The sequence below is a fragment of the Stylophora pistillata genome, chromosome 4 (genome assembly GCF_964205215.1).
Source record: "Stylophora pistillata chromosome 4, jaStyPist1.2, whole genome shotgun sequence".
Classification (NCBI taxonomy): domain Eukaryota; kingdom Metazoa; phylum Cnidaria; class Anthozoa; order Scleractinia; family Pocilloporidae; genus Stylophora; species Stylophora pistillata.
The window spans coordinates 11304364-11313743 of record NC_142522.1 but is presented as its reverse complement, the minus strand read 5'-3'; the positions used below and the strand labels follow the sequence as shown (position 1 = coordinate 11313743).

General features: G+C 37.5%; 2 pseudogenes across 1 annotated transcript; both read left to right on the top strand.

The window, feature by feature from the left end:
• The first annotated feature begins 245 nt into the window (after positions 1 to 245).
• LOC148732479 (uncharacterized) lies at positions 246 to 4790 on the top strand (annotated as a pseudogene). Its single transcript, XR_016000336.1, has 5 exons — positions 246 to 259; positions 751 to 1202; positions 1563 to 1824; positions 2050 to 2936; positions 3797 to 4790. The product of XR_016000336.1 is annotated as an uncharacterized LOC148732479 (transcript).
• A 110-nt stretch (positions 4791 to 4900) lies between these two features.
• Positions 4901 to 9094, top strand: LOC148732478 (uncharacterized; annotated as a pseudogene).
• The last annotated feature ends 286 nt before the right edge of the window (positions 9095 to 9380 follow it).

Genomic DNA, 9380 nt, shown 5'->3' with positions numbered 1-9380 from the left:
ATTGTCTGTAACAGACAGTGAGAGATCAATGACCTGTATTCAACTTTTAGAACTGTTCCGTTTCGAAAATGTTTGTTCAGGGATACTATTTCAATTAAAAGTCGTTTAACTATCAGAGGTGGGTGGCCAATGATTTTTAATAATCAAATGTACTTAAAGACGCTAAGATTACAGAATAAACACAGGATCATTTTAACATCAAAACTACCCATATAATAATATTTCTTATTTTTTTAGTTACTAAAATGGACGGTAGGAGGTAAGACTCATACAAATAATCACACGCCAAAGCCCGTAGGGCTCGTCAAAATACAAATAACGAGTAAAAATACTCAGCGATACTACACAACGAAAGGTCTAATAAGTTATTTATTATCCAACACGCCAAACTGTTATTTCAGTGCGGGCGAATTTCGCGGATATTTATTTACGAAGAGTGCGTGACAGAAGTATGCGAAGCGGAAAGGAATTGACGCGTTGTGTGGCTGTTTCTATTTTATTCGTTAAATGAAGAAATTTTCTGGTCGTCAAGCTGTTTTTCTTTGTTCGATTCATCAAGTAAACTTGGATCTATATTTGTCAGCCATTCTTCATCGTCGGAAATATGATCCAAATTGTCCGCCACTTGTTTTTTTTTCGCTCCCGCGATGCGAGAAAACCTGTTTGACTGGTACTCTACGATAGACGAGTACAAATACCGGGTGGCATTTGTACTCGTCTGTGGCGTTATTTGTACTCGTCTAAGTGTAGTTGGATAATAATACATTTTATTCATGCACATCGTCATGATTCACCTAATTTCGTCAATGAGGACTGGGGTAATTCTCAAGGAAGCAATGAACCAGAACTCCCAGAAGAGGATTTTGCTGAGAGACCACAAGAACAAAACGATTCAATGCTTCTCTCAGATAAATGGGCGTGCTCATTTATTGGCTTTTATTGTTCTTATTTTCCTGGCATTCTGGATTTTCTGTAACAGATTCAGCTCCGGAGATGTCACTTAAATTTGCCAAACACTTTGTACAAGTTCAGTAAAGATCTCGGGCTTTTGAACAGTGATGATTTCGTAAAGTATGTCGTCTGTCCAAAGTGCAAAACTTTGTATGGCTACAACGACTGTGTCAAGAATCATTTTGGGAGGCAAGTGTCAGCTCGCTGTACCTTTGTTCCCTGGTTTAGGCACCCCCATAGGTCAAGAAGAGGTGAGTCAACACCCAAGCTTTACACAATAACTAGGATTATTATTCCCTAAAATGTTTTTCATTTCTGAGTGGCTTACAATACAATGCTAATTCAAATTAACCAGCCAGCACTGATCCCCACTCCCCTTCAGAATTACTTGTTAACTTCCTTGGGTGTGTATTGATATTAGCTGGAACCAATTAATTAGAGTCACATGTAGATTTGATCAAGCAAATGAAAAATAATAAATAAATATAAACTTCAAATACACTTTAAAATAATAATAGTTTACAAATTTACTTGCATCTAGACCATTTGAAGGACAAGGTATTGTCCTTTTACTCAATTGGCTTTAACTTTATATATGTTCTGTTACTCAGGACCTTGTGATGAAGTACCCCTGAAGACTGTTCGCACTGGCACAAAGACTTTTCTGTACCCAAGGATGGTCTATTCATACAACTCTGTTATAAAGTTTATAAAGTCTTTGTAACAACTGCTGAGGAGACCTGGATTTTGGAACAAGTGTCAGGAGTGGAGAAAGCAGGAGTTACCTAACAATGTCATAACTGACATATACGAAGGAAATGTATCGAAGGAGCTATCATCAACTGGTTTTCATTCGCATGTCAACAGCCTAGCTGTTATGCTAAATAATTTGGATATATCAACAAAGTTGAAATGGTAAATTGGCCTCGGTAACGATTACAAAAGCTGACGTTTCGAGCGTTAGCCCTTCGTCGGAGCGAATGACGAAGGGCTAACAAAAATACCATTTCAAATTTGTTGATATATCCAAATTATTTCGTCACCCCCACCGATGCAGCCCCAAACAGTTTATTAAGAAACTATCAGCCTTTATTCATATGTTATGCTAAATGTTGATTGGTTTAGGCCACATAAACATTCTCCTGGATCTGTGGGAGTGATTTACCTAGTATTGCTCAATCTGACTCGCCATGAGAGGTACAAACTGGACAATATTATTGTCATGGGTATTTTACCTGGACCCTCAGAACCAAAACTAACTACTAACACTTTTCTTGAACCATTTGTCAAGGAATTATAGACACTCTGGGCTTGTAAATTTCGTTTCACTGTCTGTGGAAGTTTCTGTAAGCTGCTTATCAAAGTTGGTCTGATCTGTGTTTCATCAGACATCCCAGCCACAAGAAAAATTGGTGGATTTCTTGGTCACAAGGCATCTCAAGGATGTTCCTGCTGCAAGAAACACTTTATGTCTGGAGAGGGGTTTTGATAGAGAAACCTGGAAACCTAGAAACTCTACAGAACACAAGAGAGCAGCAAAGCGTACACTGGAAGAAACCAGCCCTGCCGCACAACAAAGACTCTGTTCTGAGTTAGGAGCCAGGTGCTCAGTTTTACAAGAACTAGAGTACTTTGACTGTATACGCTATTTTGTGGTGGACCCAATGCATAATCTTTATCTTGGGACAGCTAAACACATGATGAAGAATGGGTGGTTGAATGAGAAAAATGAATTCCCTAGTGATAAGGACGTTCAAAGAATCCAAGAGCTGGTAGATTCTATGACAGTTCCTCAAGATATTGGTCGTATACCTGGAAAGATTTCATCAAGTTTCTCAGGATTCACAGAAGATCAATGGAAAAATTGGACATTAGTGTATTCATTGTTTGCTCTTAAAGGAATCCTACCTGAAGAGCACCTGCAGTGTTGGCGTTTCTTTGTCCTTTCCTGCAAGACTCTAGACAAGAGAGTTCTGATTGGCAATGATATTGAGATTCAGATACAATGAAATATATGAAGTTCATATATTTTGAACTGCGGTATTAGATACATATGATGCACGATCCTCGCAGTAGATAGCGCTATTTAAGCAATAGCGAAAATCAGACCTGAAAAAAATCAGGCCTGTACGGGATTCGAACCACTGACCTCTGCGATACTAGTGCAGCGATTTACCAATTCAGCTAACAAGCCAACTGGGAGCAGGCCGTTGAGTTGATTCGTAATAAACCCGTGAAAGTGATAAATCAGATACAATGAAATATATGAAGTTCATATATTTTGAACTGCGGTATTAGATACATATGATGCACGATCCTCGCAGTAGATAGCGCTATTTAAGCGATAGCGAAAATCAGACCTGAAAATTATCAGGCCTGTGCGGGATTCGAACCACTGACCTCTGCGATACTAGTGCAGCGCTCTACCAATTGAGCTAACAAGCTAACTGGGAGCAGGCCGTTGAGTTGATTCGTAATAAACCCGTGAAAGTGATAAATCAGATACAATGAAATATATGAAGTTCATATATTTTGAACTTTTTTTCAGGTCTGATTTTCGCTATTACTTAAATAGCGCTATCTACTGCGAGGATCGTGCATCATATGTATCTAATACCGCAGTTCAAAATATATGAACTTCATATATTTCAGTGTATCTGATTTATCACTTTCACGGGTTTATTACGGCCTGCTCCCAGTTGGCTTGTTAGTTCAATTGGTAGAGCGCTGCACTAGTATCGCAGAGGTCAGTGGTTCGAATCCCGTACAGGCCTGATTTTTTTCAGGTCTGATTTTCGCTATTGCTTAAATAGCGCTATCTACTGCGAGGATCGTGCATCATATGGATATTGAGATTGGAGACAAGTATCTAATGCAATTTTGCAAAACATTTGAGACATTGTATGGAAAGGATCTTGTCACTCCCAACATGCATCTACATGGCCATTTAAAGGAGTGCTTACTAGATTAAGGCCTATTTCATTCCTTCTGGTGTTTCAGTTATGAAAGGTTTAATAGTGTTCTGGGTTATTATCAGACAAATAGCCGTTCAATTGAAATTCAGTTAAAGAGGAAGTTTTTATGCAAACTAAAGTGAAAGACTTCAGCTACCCTGAGATGTATCAGGATTCATTTATGGAATTTTTTTACACTTACCCGGCAGAGTTCAGGGTCCGTCAAAGTTACTCAGGAGTCAATAGAGCAGTACTTAAGTCTTCAAGAGCACGGAGATGTATCAGTTCAGCATTTAAATTTTTGTGACTGGACTGCTGGAAAGAATTGTATTTTTCCAATTAGTGTCAACACCAAAAGATGGAACTCTAGACAAAAGATTTGTGAAGATTTGAGTGTGCTGAGATCAGTTTATCAAGAGCTTTTGGGATTTGATGATAGAACTATTATTGACATGCCCCACACTATCACAGAGTTCAAAGCTGTAAAAGTCGGGTCCGTGAGCTATGGTTCACTGCAATGCCAGAATTCAAGGAATGCTACTGTTCTAGCTAACTGGGCAGTACCTGATGGGTCACTTGCTTTTCCCACAGGATGCAATGATACCAGACCAGGGCAAGAGTTAAAATTCTTCCACGATTGTTTCAAACTAAAATCAAAGTCAGCTGATTCACCTGACAAAAGATATGAATTTTACTTTGCTCAGGTGAACTGGTTTTCTAAACACCCTGAACGGTATGAATATGGACTTCCTGTTGAACTCTGGTGTAACACATTTGACTTATTTGGACCGGCATGTTTCTTTCCAATTCAGAGAATTTAAGTCAGTTTGTGCATCAGGAGAAACAACTTACAAGAGAGAAACTGTTCTTGCAATAACAAACTAAAAACAGTTGAACCTATACAATAATTCAAAACAATATTTATTGACAACTCCCCAAATGGGCTTTTCAGTGACAAGGACGATTAGACAATAGCAGCTGTAACAATAGAAAAAATGGTAATGGTTAAAAAGAGTGTGCTATATACATTATAAAATATCTATAAAATTCAGGTCAGTTTATTAGATGCACCATAATGCAATTGATCTTGGATCACTGATCCTGATCCCAAAATATTTCAAATAAGTCAACACTTACATTCTTAATAGTTCCTATAAAATTTGCTGTTTTCAAGAAAATCAGGCTGGAGGTTCTTGATCTGCTGAACTTCTAGAAAGATTTTACTCAGTAAAACATTAACATCATAATGAAATCCAGTCTTTGTTTCCAAACTATTTCATCCAACAATAATAATATTGAACAACAACAAACATATGAAACATATGAGTGAACTGCGGTTATGAGACGTATATAAGAACGATCCTTCGCAGTAAAGCACTATTTGAGCAATAGTGGAAATCAGACCTGAAAAAAATTTCAGGCCTGTACGGGATTCGAACCACTGACCTCTGCGATACTAGTGCAGCGCTCTACCAATTGAGCTAACAAGCCAACTGGGAGCAGGCCATCAAATTAATTCGATATAAACCCGTAGATGATAAATCGAACAACAACAAACATATGAAACATATGAGTGAACTGCGGTTATGAGACGTATATAAGAACGATCCTTCGCAGTAAAGCACTATTTGAGCAATAGTGGAAATCAGACCTGAAAAAAATTTCAGGCCTGTACGGGATTCGAACCACTGACCTCTGCGATACTAGTGCAGCGCTCTACCAATTGAGCTAACAAGCCAACTGGGAGCAGGCCATCAAATTAATTCGATATAAACCCGTAGATGATAAATCGAACAACAACAAACATATGAAACATATGAGTGAACTGCGGTTATGAGACGTATATAAGAACGATCCTTCGCAGTAAAGCACTATTTGAGCAATAGTGGAAATCAGACCTGAAAAAAATTTCAGGCCTGTACGGGATTCGAACCACTGACCTCTGCGATACTAGTGCAGCGCTCTACCAATTGAGCTAACAAGCCAACTGGGAGCAGGCCATCAAATTAATTCGATATAAACCCGTAGATGATAAATCGAACAACAACAAACATATGAAACATATGAGTGAACTGCGGTTATGAGACGTATATAAGAACGATCCTTCGCAGTAAAGCACTATTTGAGCAATAGTGGAAATCATCTACGGGTTTATATCGAATTAATTTGATGGCCTGCTCCCAGTTGGCTTGTTAGCTCAATTGGTAGAGCGCTGCACTAGTATCGCAGAGGTCAGTGGTTCGAATCCCGTACAGGCCTGAAATTTTTTTCAGGTCTGATTTCCACTATTGCTCAAATAGTGCTTTACTGCGAAGGATCGTTCTTATATACGTCTCATAACCGCAGTTCACTCATATGTTTCATATGTTTGTTGTTGTTCGATTTATCATCTACGGGTTTATATCGAATTAATTTGATGGCCTGCTCCCAGTTGGCTTGTTAGCTCAATTGGTAGAGCGCTGCACTAGTATCGCAGAGGTCAGTGGTTCGAATCCCGTACAGGCCTGAAATTTTTTTCAGGTCTGATTTCCACTATTGCTCAAATAGTGCTTTACTGCGAAGGATCGTTCTTATATAAATAATAATATTCTAAAGCAGATAATGTTTTCTGATTATTATAGGGAAAGAGGACTATGAGGAATTAAAGGAGTGTTTAGGCGAGACGTTCAAAGAAATTGAGGTAGTGAAATCAGAGGGTTTAGAGATTGATGGAGAGCCCTTCGATGTTGAATGGTGGGTAGCTAAACAAATATTTCTAGCAAAATCCAATCTCTTTTGTTGTAATTGATGAGGCTGAGTGCGTATGCCATAACAATGAATTTCCTCCTTTTGGTAAACAACCACCACTATTCATCTTCACTTTAGAAAATAATGGTTAAATATGTGTGCAATAGCTTAGCCAATCAGATTGCAGCACTTGCATTAGTATGTAATAAGAACTAGACTTCTACTAAAAATAGACACATTTTCTTCATGTATAGGTATTGCCGTTCTGACTGGAAGTTCTTGGCCCTTGTTTATGGGCTGAATGGAGCTTGCTCAAAATTTTTTTGCATATGGTGCTTTTGCACCAAAGACAAGATTAATGACCTGGATGGTACGTATGCTTACAGAATTAATCAATTAAAAGTATTTACTACCGGTAGTAATAATTAAAGATTAGTGGAGTGCATTTGTTGTTGTTTTATCTATATATATATATATATATATATATATACATATAAGCGAAATAGGCAACGTAGGATCCATGACAGTGCTCGACAATGAAGGAGCGATTACAGTAGCAAATGGACTACTCAAGTGACGCTCATATGGATTTTAATACAGCCTGTTTCGTAGACCAACAAAAATTGATCCACTCATCAGTTAAACTCCATATACACTGAGGCATCGTGACGGTTAACTCTAACTCAGCAACGTGATCACATGACATTGTTTAAAAAATTCAAATCTTGAAAACCGTGCGCGCGCCGATAATAGCGTTAAGAATACCTGAGAATATATTTTCGCCCATGTCTACAATTGGATATTATTTCACTTCGCTTGTTTAAAGAGGCTTCATGTGGATAAGACAAGATAAAAAATTTCTCAGTGAGGCATAAATTGCAACGTTTTGTGGCATTGGAATATGATCTAGCCCTAGCAATAATTTTCCATGAAATCGAATAGTCTTCCCTCTTCTCCTTTAGTTTCCACAGGTACTTGCTCAGCTCTGTGTCATTTCGCCGTCTCACGTGGTTGTCTCAGTGTGTATGGAGTTTAACTGATGAGTGGATCAACTTTTGTTGGTCTACGAAACAGGCTGTATTAAAATCCATATGTACGTCACTTGAGTAGTCCATTTGCTACTATATATATATATATATATATATATATATATATATATATATATATATATATATATATATATATGGAGGGCCAGGTTTAAAAGCTAAAAAAAAAAATGCAGTGACATACAAAAAAGAAACCAAGATCTATGAATGGAATGACAAAAACTCATTGATATTTGAATAAATATATATGCCCACCACTCACAAAGCACAGGTAATCATTGTACACCAACAATCATTCGCCTTGTATTAATGTTAAATGTTTGTGCCATTCCATGATCCAAAAAATAAGCAAAAGAACATTAAAGTATAATGTACAAGTTTAGACAAACAGTTCACTTTCAATTTCTTGTTTCAGTTGAGGAGTGGCCAATTGAAACAGATCTAGCAGATTGTGAACGCCTAGCAAAAAATTCCACCACCGATGGTAGGAAAGGCTGCAAACAGCCCCCACCACTGAAAATACCTTTTCAGTTTGTTGTTGTGGATACACTCCATATGTTTCTACGCATTATGGGACGACTGTTTAATGAGTTGCTAAGCATGTGATTTTGGGATCATAGTCAGTATAATTATTACCAGCACACAATTCAGTTAGCATATTTTCCATTCATCATATTTTTTCTTTGTAATTTTTCAGGTTATTGAAGCAGTTGTGCTGACTGCTGAGATGGTTACAATAAAGGTAGAATTCAAATTTTTTGAGGAATTCAATCAGCTGTCAGAGATCTAGAATATGAAATAAAGTGGACAGTACTGGATAGAAAACAACTACAAATTGTACTAGAGAAGATAGACATCACGAGAATAATGGGAGCTGTTGGGAACGTAGATGCAGAAGGAGTCAGTGAGCTGTGGAGAGTAAGTTCACCATATTTCCTTTATTTACTCCCTCACTCCGTATAAAGCCCTTTTTAGCAATAAAAATGTTACAACAAGAATTATAAAAAGAGATTTTATGGTTTAAAATGTTTATATTCATTTTTCTGACATTTAGGGATTTAAGACACTGATGAGGGCCCTTCAGGTGGAACAGGATCACCCTGATTACATCCATCCAAATAATTTTCAAAGCCAGGCAAGAGACTGGGAAAAAACTGTTTCTGGAACTGTTCTACGACGATGACCTCACACCGTACATTCATGGTATGAATTACACTTCTGTTAAGCACTTACAACTCCATGCGAAAAGCAAATCTACATTGACGATCGGTTGTATAATAATAATAGTGGTTATTTACGAAATACCAAATCGAACTTTTCACAAGTATTGAACCCAATAAAAACCTATTTGATAGATTAAATTAACCATCTATGAATACTGTTGATTTTGCCTTTCGTTTTTTTTCAGTGGTCTAGAAAGAAACAACACGCACGTTGGCATGAGAAATGATGTACTTTCTTTCATTTCTCAGACTAAATGAAACAATGTTACTTTTGGATATTCTCCAAGGAGGTACTAATAATTGGTTTATCGGTTATCGGGCCAAAATAAATAAAAGCTTGCTTCTAATTTTTATTCTTCTACTTAAGAGTCCAAGAATAGCAATGGTTCACCCTTAATGGCCGACGTGATCTTTTTAAGGCTTACCGATTGAAATTTTACAGATTAATTGGACCATGGAGCCCCAATTGAGATTTGTTT